The sequence below is a fragment of the Mirounga leonina genome, unplaced genomic scaffold, assembly GCF_011800145.1.
Source record: "Mirounga leonina isolate KUSES-001 unplaced genomic scaffold, KU_Mleo_1.0 Mir_118, whole genome shotgun sequence".
NCBI classification, from domain to species: domain Eukaryota; kingdom Metazoa; phylum Chordata; class Mammalia; order Carnivora; family Phocidae; genus Mirounga; species Mirounga leonina.
Window position 1 is genome coordinate 3,360,341 of NW_023270277.1, and position 13,691 is coordinate 3,374,031.

Genomic DNA, 13,691 nt, shown 5'->3' on the forward strand with positions numbered 1-13,691 from the left:
TCTATGTGTCTGTTTTTGTGCCAGTACCATACTGTCTTGATGATGACAGCTTTGTAATAGAGCTGGAAGTCCGGAATTGTGATGCCGCCAGCTTTGCTTTTCTTTTTCAACATTCCTCTGGCTATTCAGGGTCTTTTCTGGGTCCATACAAATTTCAGGATTATTTGTTCAATTTCTTTGAAAAAAGTGGATGGTATTTTGATAGAGATTGCATTGAACTGTGTAGATTGCTCTAGGTAGTGTAGACATCTTCAAAATATTTGTTCTTCCAATCCGTGAGCATGGAACATTTTTCCATTTCTTTGTGTCTTCCTCAATTTCTTTTATGAGTATTTTATAGTTTTCTGAGTACAGATCCTTTGCCTCTTTGGTTAGATTTATTCCTAGGTATCTTATGGTTTTGGGTGCAATTGTAAATGGGATCGACTCCTTAATTTCTCTTTCTTCTGTCTTGTTGTTGGTGTATAGGGATGCCACTGATTTCTGTGCATTGATTTTTATATCCTGCCACTTTACTGAATTCCTGTATGAGTTCTAGCAGTTTTGGGGTGGAGTCTTTTGGGTTTTCCACATAAAGTATCATATCATCTGCAAAGAGTGAGAGTTTGACTTCTTCTTTGCCGATTTGGATGCCTTTGATTTCTTTTTGTTGTCTGATTGCTGTGGCTAGGACTTCCAATACTATGTTGAATAGCAGTGGTGATAGTGGACATCCCTGCTGTGTTCCTGACCTTACGGGGAAAGCTTTCAGTTTTTCCCCATTGAGAATGACATTTGCTGTGGGTTTTTCATAGATGGCTTTTATGATATTGAGGTATGTACCCTCGATCCCTATACTCTGAAGAGTTTTGATCAAGAAAGGATGCTGTACTTTGTCAAATGCTTTTTCTGCATCTATTGAGAGGATCATATGGTTCTTGTTCTTTCTTCTATTAATGTATTGTATCATATTGATTGATTTGCAGATGTTGAACCAACCTTGTAACCCAGGGATAAATCCCACCTGGTCGTGGTGAATAATCTTTTTAATGTACTGTTGGATCCTATTGGCTAGTATTTTGGTGAGAATTTTTGCATCCGTGTTCATCAAGGTTATTGGTCTGTAATTCTCCTTTTTGATGGGGTCTGTCTGGTTTGGGAATCAAGGTAATGGTGGCCTCATAAAATGAGTTTGGAAGTTTTCCTTCCATTTCTATTTTTTGGAACAGTTTAGAAGAATAGGTATTAATTCTTCTTGAAATGTTTGGTAGAATTCCCCTGGGAAGCCATCTGGCCTTGGGCTTTTGTTTTTTGGGAGATTTTTGATGACTGCTTCAATTTCCTTAGTGGTTCTGGTCTGTTTGGGTTTTATATTTCTTCCTGGTTCAGTTTTGGTAGTTGATACATCTCTAGGAATGCATCCATTGCTTCTAGGTTATCTAATTTTCTGGCATATAGTTGCTCATAATATGTTCTTATAATTGGTTGTATTTCTTTGGTGTTGGTTGTGATCTCTCCTCTTTCATTCATGACTTTATTTACTTGGGTCATTTCTCTTTTCTTTTTGATAAGTCTGGCCAGGGGTTTATCAATCTTGTTAATTCTTTCAAAGAACCAGCTCCTAGTTTCATTGATCTGTTCTACTGTTCTTTTGGTTTCTATTTCATTGATTTCTGCTCTGATCTTTATTATTTCTCTTCTCCTGCTGGGTTTAGGCTTCATTTGCTGTTCTTTCTCCAACTCCTTTAGGTGTAGGGTTAGGTTGTGTATTTGAGACCTTTCTTGTTTCTTGAGAAAGGCTTGTATTGCTATATACTTTCCTCTTAGGACTGCCTTTGCTGTATCCCAAAGATTTTGAACAGTTGTGTTTTCATTTTCATTGGTTTCCATGTATTTTTTAATTCTTTAATTTTCTGGTTGACCCATTCATTCTTTAGTAGGATGCTCTTTAGCCTGCATGTATTTGAGTTCTTCCTGACTTTCCTCTTGTGATTGAGTTCTAGTTTCAAAGCATTGTGGCCCAAAAATAGGCAGGGAATGATCCCAATCTTTTGGTACTGGTTGAGACCTGATTTGTGACCTAGGATGTGATCGATTCTGGAGAATGTTTCATGGGCACTAGAGAAGAATGTGTATTCTGTTGCTTTGGGATGGAATGTTCTGAATATGTCTGTGAAGTCCATTTGGTCCAGTGTGTCATTTAAAGTCTTTATTTCTTAAGTCAAACAGAGAAAGACATGTATCATATGATCTCACTGATATGAGGAATTCTTAATCACAGGAAACTTAGGGTTGCTGGAGTGAGGGGTGGGGTGGGAGGGATGGGGTGACTGGGTGATAGACACTGGGGAGGGTATGTGCTCTGGTAAGTGCTGTGAATTGTGCAAGACTGTTGACTCTCAGATCTGTACCTCTGAAACAAATAATGCAATATATGGTAAGAAAAAAAAAAAAAAAAGAAGAAGAAGAAGGTAGCAGGAGGGGAAGAATGAAGCCGGGGAAATCAGAGGGGTAGACGAACCATGAGAGACGATGGACTCTGAAAAAGAAACTGAGGGTTCTAGAGGGGAGGGGGGTAGGAGGATGGGTTAGCCTGGTGGTGGGTATTGAGGAGGGCACATTCTGTATGGAGCACTGGGTGTTATGCACAAACAATGAATCATGGAACACTTCATCTAAAACTAATGATGTAATGCATGGGGATTAACATAAGAATTAAAAAAATTAAAAATTAAAAAAAAAATTTAAAATAAATAAATAAATAAAGTCTTTATTTCCTTGTTGATCTTTTACTTAGATGATCTGTCCATTTCAGTGAGGGCAGTGTTAAAGTCCCCCACTATTATTGTATTGTTGTCAATGTGTTTCTTTGCTTTTGTTATTAATTGGCTTATATAATTGGCTGCTCCCATGTTAGGGGCATAGATATTTACAATTGTTAGATCTTCTTGTTGGATAGACCCTTTAAGTAGGATATAGTGTCCTTCCTCATCTCTTATTATAGTCTTTGTTTTAAAATCTAATTTGTCTGATATAAGGATTGTCACCCCAGCTTTCTTTTGGTGTCCATTAGCATGGGAAATGGTTTTCCACCCCCTCACTTTCAATCTGGGGGTGTCTTTGGGTCTAAAATGAGTCTCTTGCAGACAACATATCAATGGGTCTTGTTTTTTAATCCAATCTGATAGCCTGTGTTTTTTGATTGGGGCATTTAGCCCATTTACATTCAGGGTAATTATTGAAAGATAGGAATTTAGTGCCATTGTATTGCCTGTAAGGTGACTGTTACTGTATATTGTCTGTGTTTCTTTCTGGTCTATGTTGCTTTTAGGTTCTCTCTTTGCTTAGAGGACCCCTTTCAATATTTCTTATAGGGCTGGTTTCATGTTTGCAAATTCCTTTAGTTTTTGTTTGTCCTGGAAGCTTTTTATCTCTCCTTCTATTTTCAGTGACAGCCTAGCTGGATATAGTATTCTTGGCTGCATATTTTTCTCATTTAGTGCTCTGAATATATCATGCCAGTCCTTTCTGGCCTGCCAGGTCTTTGTGAATAGGTCTATTGACAATCTAATGTTTCCACCATTGTAGATTACCGACCTCTTCTCCTGAGCTGCTTTCAGGATTTTCTCTTTGTATCTGAGACTCGTAAGTTGTACTATTAGATGTTGGGATGCTGACCTATTTTTCTTGATTTTGAGAGGGGTTCTCTGTGCCTCCTGGATTTTGATGCCTGTTTCCTTCCCCAAATTAGGGAAGTTCTCTGCTATAATTTGCTCCAATATACCTTATGCCCCTCTCTCTCTTTCTTCTTCTTCTGGGATCCCAGTTATTCTAATGTTGTTTCATCTTATGGTATTGCTTATCTCTCGAATTCTGCCCTTGTGATCCACTAGTTGTTTATCTCTCTTTTTCTCAGCTTCTTTATTTCCCATCATTTGGTCTTCTATATCACTGATTTTCTCTTCTGTTTCATTTACCCTAGCAGTTAGAGCCTCCATTTTTGATTGCACCTCATTAATAGCCTTTTTGATTAGGTTTGACTTGGTTAGATTTTAGTTGTTTTATTTCTTCAAAAAGGGTTTCTCTAATAATTCCATGCTTTTTTCAAGCCTAGCCAGTATCTTTAAAATCATCATTCTGAACTCTAGTTCCGACATCTTACTAATGTCCATATTGATTAGGTTCCTGGCAGTTGGTACTGCCTCTTGTTCTTTTTTTTGAGCTGATTTTTTCTGTCTTGTCATTTTGTCTAGAGGAGAATAGGTGAATGAGAGAACAAAACGCTAACAGGGTAACAACATCCCCAGAAAATATACAGTAAACAAATCAGAGAAGACCTTTCAGAAAGTGGTTGCTTTTCTGTTCAGAGAGTTGTTGCTATTCTTTTCTTGGATCTCTTGTTGAGTTCGTAGGTCTGGGAGATAATATTTAAAACATATAGAACAGACGGCAGGTAATACCCGATGAATTCAAAGCTGTCTATGTACAAAGGCCAACAAAGAAAAATTGTGCAAACAATAAGAACAGGAAGTTTACAGAGGAAAAAAGCACAGAAGAAAAAGTATAAGCATATAAAAGCATACTCAATCTCATCAGTAGTCAGAGAAATGCCAGTTAAAAAAAATAATAGGACATAAATTATTTGCCACCAGTCTTGTAAAAATTAGCATCTTTGGCAATAGCCTGCATTGGGAAGAGTGAGTGTAGGAAAATCAATGCTGTTAGGGAAGCTAATTTAGTGCCCCTTTTTAGAGACCAGTTTGGGCTCATTGATTAAAAACATAAATGTCCTCAGGGTGCCTGGGTTGCTCAGTCGTTAAGTGTCTGTCTTCATCTCAGGTCATGATCCCATAGTCCTGGCATCGAGGCCCACACTGGGCTCCCTGCTCAGCAGGGAGCCTGCTTCTCCCTCTCCTACTCCCCCTGCTTGTGTTCCCTCTCTCGCTGTGTCTCTCTCTGTCAAATAAATAAATAAAATCTTTTTAAAAAGTCCTCATTTTTTAACAATTGTTCTTTTTAGCACCTATTCTACAAAAATATTTGCAATTATGTACATAGGAGCACATTTGCAAAGATGTTTAACGTAACATTTTTTATAAAGGCAAAAAGCAGTAAACAATGAAAGTCTTTAAAAGAGAAAGTGCTCAAAAAATGGAATATTTCTGTTATGAATACCATAAAACAGTTAAAAAGCTTGAAATATACTGAAACCAAAGTTTTTCTGAGCTATACCTTTATGGAAATAAAAACACATTGTAGAATATTTCATCGAGTATTATCTACTTGATATTTTATGCAATAGAACAAGAAAAAAAAAGAAGTGTGTATCTACATTGATACATAAAAGTAAAAGGGAGTGTTGCTAAGATCTACCCACAACTATTAAAGCTCAACTCTGGGGAGGTGGGTAGGAACAGCAACAGAAGAGTCAGGAGGGGATGGAAGGAAGACCATCAATTTTTATTTTATAAACTTCTGTACCAATACCATTACTTTACAACTAGAAGACAATGGTAGCATTTTCTGTTGATGGCTGTGTTGTTTTTATTGTTGTAACCCAATGGTTCAGAATATTCACAAATCAGGTGGCATAGCAAAAGATCAGGCCCATAGGGACAAGCTCCAAGCCTCTGGAATGCTGTTAACAGCTTCTGAAATGCTTGAGACAGAGTCAAACCACCGTTGGCCACTGAGCATGGGCCAGACCCAATCTGTAAAATCTTCTGATAGCTGTTGTATTTGAGTATATCTGCTCTGTCCATGAATAAAGAAATAGAAGGGAACAAACCTGAACCAAAAGTCTCAACAGCAACGATAAAAATAGATTTACCACAGACCTCAGAAAAACTCAGAAGAACCTACCTCAGAGGGAAAAAAAAATTACTCATGACGAAAGTTTTTAACAATCCTGTCTTCCATGGTGGAGAACAAGAAGTTAATGGTAGATGTTTAAAAGGAGTATAGAGCCATAAGAATTAAATGAGAACAAAACAATAAGGAGGAAATGGGTGTCATAAAGGAGAACTGCACCAGGACAGAAGATGTGGCCAGAAATGATACACCTCACACAAATTCATGTTGAAAGCATGAAAGAGACAAACTGGTACTAATTAAAAAATCAGTGATGTAGAAGCTAAATTTGGCTAGCTGTCTTAGAGTCCAGAAAGGACACACAGAAGAAGGACTTAATATCTAGGTGATTGGAATTCACAAAGAAAAAAATCTGAACAAATGAAATGGAAATATTAATACAAATGTAACAGAAGAAAACTATTGATGATGAAAGCATAATCAGCTCTATGTGTACTAAAATTTCTATTTCAAAATAATTTAGCAGAAATTTATCCCAATTTGCCACATCCTATAAAATACTCTTAATATCCCCAGCAATAGCTGCAGTAGGTTCTTCTCAAAATTAAATATCATTAAAAATTTAAGATCTTTCAGTAGACTGATCTTTCAGTTATCAGTTGAAAGTGAAGTTGAAATATAAATTTTGACGGTCCAGTAAATAAATTTGTAAGAAAGTCATCCATAAAAATCTTGGGATCAAGTTCTCATATTAATGAAGCTTAAGTTACTGTATTATATGTATATGCTTATGACAGAAAAAAATCATTTCTGCAGTTTATAAATTTTGTCACTCATGCATCATCACTACCCATATTACATTTTATAGGTAATAACATAGTTTAACCAATTTTAAAAGGAAAAAGCTTTGGGGCATCTGGGTGGTGCAGTCAGTTAAGCAATGGACTCTTGGTTTCGGCTCAGGTCCGTGATCTCAGGGTGGTGAGATCAAACCCCACATCAGGCTCCACTGGGAGTCTGCTTGAGATTCTCTCTCTCCCTAAGCCTCTGCCTTTCCCCCTTCTCTCTCTCTCTGTAAAATAAATAAATAAATCTTTTTAAAAGTTAAAAGAATAAATGGAAAAAACTTTATACCACAGTACCTTTCATAGCTCCTCTTCCTGCTTTTTGAGCAACAGCCCTACATTTTTATTTTTGTACTTGGACCCACAAATCATGTAGCTAACCTGGGGGGAATGTTTTTATGAGAATCAAAGGACATTAATAGCCTTATAAATTAGATATAAACCTCAGAGTAGATAATAAGAATGTCATATACTCTACAGTGTAAACACCAAAAAAAAGGGGGGGGGGAGCTTAAAGTGCATTTATTAACAGGTAAAATTTCCACAATTGAACGAAACTCTACTCCAACAATCTACTGACACACTGAAGAGACACACTGAAAACTGAGTGGTAACAGTTTTTATCAAAAGGTTAGTGACCAAAGTATGAGAGTTATAGCCCTGGTTTCCCATGGGGTAAGTGGTGGCTGAGTGAGATCATCTGTCCGCCTCTCTGAAGGGTAGATGCCTCTCGCCATTAGACATCCAGATACATTTTCCCCCTCAACCCTCACGATAATTCCGTCTGAATCCTCTTGAATTTAGAGAAGACAAATGGCCTCCTCAAGGTCAAACAACCAGTCAGTCACAGAGTAGGGGCTCAGACCAGGCTTTCGGACATTAAATCTAGGACACACGCCGTCGTGCCTGATAGCAAAGCAAGGACCGGCCTGTCTACCATCTCTCTCAACATTACACGGGATTTGGTGTCATGCCTGAGGCATAAAACCATTTCAGAATATTCTTTCTAAATATTTTCAGGTGAGCTTGGACCAAATTCTTACACATTTGCAAATTATCGTATACATCTCTTTAGTTGGAGGGTCGGTTTGGGGGTAGAGGGTCATATTAAACTCGGGGCAGGTTTAGGAGTGAGTTGCTCCAGTACCAGTCCTGTCTGGCAAAATTGCTAAGCAGACAAAATGGAAAAAGGAATATATACCGGTATTGTTGATTTTGTTTTCCATTGTGAAGTAGGCTGAATTTGCAAGATACCCTGGAGGTAAATATTCTTTCACAAATACAGGAAGTAGCTCAGACCCAAGTGGTAGATACATTCCAGGTGCATCTTTTTATTGGCAGAAAACCTTCCCTCCTCCATAACCAATTAAGATGTTTCTACCAAAATAGAGAGCTCTTTAGTCAAATCAGATGCTCGTTATTGAGTAAACTTATAATTACTTTCACTTACATTCTGAGTACAATTTTCTTAGTGGTAAAAGTGCAGCTTTAGCAGTTTTCTGAATTTAAATGCTTTCCATTCTTATCACAAGATTAGATGCTGATCAATATGGTCAGTAACTCTACATTAAAGGGCAAGCTTTACTTTTTTTTTCCTTGTAAATGAGCCCTCCCACACCAATTAATGATTGATAGCCTCAAAAAGAATAAAGTCTCAGGCATACCATATTGAAAGTAAAAACATCTCCCCCATTAATTTAATAGCATTTACTTCTGTGCAGTGGAAAACAACAAAACCAAACAATGTAGCTCCATTTTACCAGGCAAATTGTCAATGGAGTGAAGCCCATAGGCTTGTAAACAGAAGACACTGCTAAGTCTGAATGCCCTATGCTCTTAGATTCATTCCTGCATGATCTAGTGGAACACATTCTTCCATTTCCATGGGAAATAAACCTTTTGTTTCAAAATAAAACTGAAATCGAGCATTTCAAAAATCCTCTCTCTTAGTCAGTAGTAAAGCATTGCAAAAGAGCTGTGCCTATTTAGGAATAAACTTCGCGACAACTTGTCTGAGGCTGATGCACTTCCTACCCCATCCATATCCATATCTGTATTCCAAGAACCTTAGCAGAGTTTAAAACAAGGTGTTCAAACATTAGAATGATGTTAAATGTGTTATTTCCACATGAAGCTCAATGACAACTAATCTTTAGACATTCACCTGAACATCGTGAAAAATCATGTTTATTAATTTTATTGGATGTTAGAAAAACACAAAGTGAATCACTGGGTTCACAAGGAATAAGGATTTAGCAGCTCAGTGCTACAAATACCCTCATACTGCTTTCTATCTCCCTCCCCTACATCTCTAACTACGCATAGGCTTAACTAAGGGTGGTAGTGTGTAATGCACTGCCTAAAATTGGCATTTTAAGGTCATGAAACATAGATCGGTTTTAGTACCAGAATCAGTTAGAATTTCTATGTGTAAAATACAAATTTTTTAAAAAGTTTGTATTTTGAACTTTTTAAACTTTTTATTGTGAGATAATATACATCCAGGAAAATCCATAAAGTGTAAATGCATAGTTTAACAAATCACTGTGAACACCCATGTAGCCGTTACCACAGCAAAAAGTTAGGGCATTGCCAAGACCCCGGGGGTCCCCCAACTCCTAACCTTGCTTCTGGTTCTAACTCTTTCCAGTCATAGAGCCATGACCCTGACTCATACAGTAATCCCTTCCTTTTTTGTTTATATTCTTATGACCCACGTGCATGTCCCGAAATATTCTAGTATTGCATATTTTTGAACTTTATGGAAATGGAATTGTACAATATGTAATTTTTTTCTCCTTGCCTCTTTTACTCAATAATAGATTTTTTAAATTAGTTGCAAGTGATGTAGTTTTTGCATTCCTGTGTAGTATTCCATTGTCTGAGTATTTCACAAGGTATTTGCCCATTCGACTGATGATGCTTATTTGGGTTATTTCCAGTCTTTTTTTGGGGGGGGGGGGGTTATTTCCAGTCTTTAGCTCTTTGTGGACAGTACTGCAGTGAACATTCTCATACATGTATCTGGTTGCATGGATACCTGATTTCCACTGCCTACATGTATTATCAGAAATGGAATTGCTGGTTCACATGTGTGTGTTTTAACTCTACAGAGACAAGGAGCTGTTCTGCCCCCTGCAGAGCAGGAATTCCTGTCTCTCTAAGTACTCGACAGTACTGGGTTTGGTCATTTGTTTTATATGTTCAGGGCTGTGGGTATATACTATCTTGCTGTGATTTCAATTTCCATTTTCTCAATTTCTATTAAGATTGAACACTTTTTCACATGTTCTTCGGACATGTGTCGGCTCCTCTGTGAGGTGCCTTCTTATATCTTTTGCTCATTCTTCTGGGTTGCTTGTCTTCTAATAATCATTATAATAACAACAAATTGTGGGAGCTCATTAGCTACAAGTCATCTGCAGATCAGTGAGTCACAGATGTAATCGCCCCGTCAGTGGCTGGCTTAATGTCGCTCTTTTTTTAATGCCTCCAGTAAATAAATTTGCTTACCTTTAGCTTAGTTTAATATTTCAGTCTTTTATAAACTTTTGTGCTTTTGTATCTTTTTAAAAAATATCTTACTCTCTCTGAGGGAATGAAATTGTCCTATACTAACATTTCAAATTTTGTATCATTTTATATCTTATTTTATTTTATTTATTTCATTTTATTTATTTTCTTCTTCCCTTTACATTTAGGCTAACAAACCCATCTAGAGTAAAATTGTATTTGAGATAGAAGTTGAAGCTCATGTTGCGTTGTGCACGGATCCCCTACTGACTGAGTTCCATGTATCGACATGACCATCACTTCCAATTGATCATTAAAGTGGCTCTCATCATAGGTCCTGATCAGATGTCCAAGCATCTACCCCTGAGTTCTCCCTTCTTGCTCATTGGTCTATCTCTAGTCCAGTTACCACACTGTACTTATTACTACACCTTTATAAAAGCTTTGATAGCAGACATATCAAGACTCCCAGATTATTCTTCTTTAAGTGTGTGAAAACTATTTTGGTTATATGAATTTTCATAATTGCTTCAGAATAATTTCATCAAGCTATCTCATATTTTTTTTAAATCTTTTTGAGGTTTTGTTTAGGATTGCATTGAATACATTCATTTAAATATGGGAAGAATTAACATCTTACACTAAGTTTTCCAGTGTAAGAACACGACCTATCTCTCCATTAGTCCTTTAATATCATTCATAAAGGTTTGTAGTTTTTCCACCAAGAGATCTTGTACTTTTTTGTTGTTATTGTTCAATTATCTCTCATCTTATGGATTAGTGGATCTTCTTCTACATAGTACATTTCCTTCAAATTTATTTGTTACTGGTATAGAGAAATACATTTTTTTTAATTGATTTTATTTCCAACAATTCTGGTAAACTCTCATGAATTCTTTCAGCTTTTCTGTAGATCCTTTCGAAACTCTTCTTCAGAGCATCTACACATAATTACACTTTTGTTTCTTCCTTCAGAATTATTTCTTCTTTTCTAATTCTTGTACCTTTAATTTTTTATTCTTTACTTAAAATACTAGATAGGATTAATTTATCATGCTTAATACACTGGCTAAGAACTGCATAATATACCAAAAAGAAATGGTGACAGTGGACATATCCCTCTTCTGCTGGAACCAAAGGGAGACCATCAGGCACTTGGAGTTAAGTAAATTATGTGCTGTTGTTTTGGTAAACACCTTTTGTCAGTATAGGGTGTTCCTTTCTATTCTTAAATTGCTGAGTGATTTTATTATGAATGGAGTTTTAATTTCACTGAATGTTGATAGGAATCTCTTGAAATAACTTTATTATGGTTCTCTTTTAAATAACTATTTTTGAGTTGAAATACATTGGTTGGTTTTCTAATAATAAACCGATCTTGCATTTTGGTATAAACTCAGTGAGGTCATAATTTATATATTTTAGGGTTAGCCAGATAATATTTTAAGATTGTTTTTTATCTCTAGTCACTACAAAGATGACCTGTGATTTTCTCTCCTTTAACTTCTTTAACAGATTAATTAGTTCATAAAATGAATTCTGGAAGAAATCCTGTACAATTAGAATTATATCTTTATTGAATATTTGGGAAAAACTTGGAAGTGAAGCCATCTGGATCTAAGGTTTTCTTAGTGGAAAGGGTTTTTGTCTGTTTTAGAAATTTAATGTTTTATAGTAGGGACTACTCACATCTACGCTGTGGAGAAGGCAGTTTGGGTGAGTTATATTTTTCTAAGATATTTTCTCCATTCCATAAATTGTCTTTTCTATTGGCTTAAAGTTGTCCATAATATCATTTTAGTATCTTTTTGATATCTGCAGTCCCCAGAGACTGAGCCTTTTCATCCGTGAAATTAGTCCTTTGGGCCTCTCTCTTCTTTTCTTGACTAGTCTCAACAGAGGATACCATTTGAGTTATTTGGAAGAACCACCGTTTAGATTTGTTTATCTTCTCTATATTGGTTTTCTACTTTAATAACTCCTGTTCTGGCTTTGTTTTTGTTTTTTTTTTCTTCTCTACTTTCTTACTTCCTTGGGTTTACTTTGTCAATCTCTTCTTCTCTTAAGTTTTTGAGATAAATGCTTGGTTCATTAATTTGTATACCTTTATATATGTAAATATTTAAGAATATTGTTTAAGTACTACTTAAGTGATATCCCACAAGTTCAGATATACAGTATTTTTGTTGTAGTTCAATTCAAAATATTTTATTTCCATTATAATTTCTGCTGTGATTGATGCGTTGCCTGAAAGTATATTTCTTAATTTCCAATTATCAGTGTATTTTCTTGTGTCTTTTTTTGTTTGTTTGTTTTTTATTTCCAACTTAATGGCACAATTGTCAGAAAACATACTCTGTGTAACTTGAACCTTTTGAAATGTGTTGAGAGTTGCTTTCTGGACTAGGATATGTTCAATTTTGGAAAAATATGCCAAGTATGCTTGCAAAAAATTCATTCTACAGTGGAGTTGATTTCTTTTTGTTCCTCTCTCTGTTTCTCTTTCCTTCCTCCCTCCCTTCCCTCCTTCTCCCCACCTCCCTTCCCTCCCTCCTACCACCCTCCCTCTCTCTCTCTCTCTTTCTTTCTCTGTCTCCCTTTCTCTTTCCATTAGGTTAGGCTTGTTAATCTCTTTGTTTAAATCTTCATATCAATTTTTTTATCTGCTTGTTCTTTTTATTATTGAGGATGACATTGCAAAAGTTCCCACAGTGATTGTGGGTTATTTTACATTTTCCTCCTATAATTGTATAAGTTTCTTCTTTTCATGTTTTGAGGCCATAAAATTACATGAAATCCATAAATTGTTGTATTCTCCCAGTAAGTTGAAACTTTTATCTTTTGAACCCTTCATTACTACCTCTTTATCTCTAGTACTGCCCTACCATAAAGTCAATTTCACCAATGATAATATGGTTTCCTAGGTTTCTTTTGATTGATGTTTCCTTGCTATACCTTTTTATCTTTCCTTTTATTTTAACCTTGTGTTTGGGATATGCCTTATGTTTTAGATGTGTTTCTCATAAGTTACATACATTTGGAATTTTGTAGTCAGTCCATTTGCTTTTAACTGGAGCTTCTACTTTTTGGTTCTTGCTTTTAACTGGAACATTTGGCTTGTAACTATATTTATAGATTTATTAGATATGGTTCATTTCATGGAAGAACTCAGTGATGAGAAATTCTGAGTTCCACATTAAAAAAAATAATAATTCTGTATCGGCAAAAGCAGGGATCTGAAAGGGTACGTGCACCCCGATGTTTATAGCAGCAATGTCCACAATAGCCAAACTGTGGAAAGAGCCAAGATGTCCATCGACAGATGAATGGATAAAGAAGAGGTGGTATATATATACAATGGAATATTATGCAGCCATCAAAAGGAATGAGATCTTGCCATTTGCAACGACGTGGATGGAACTGGAGGGTATTATGTTGAGTGAAATAAGTCAAACAGAGAAAGACATGTATCATATGATCTCACTGATATGAGGAATTCTTAATCGCAGGAAACAAACGGAGGGTTGCTGGAGTGGGGGGTGG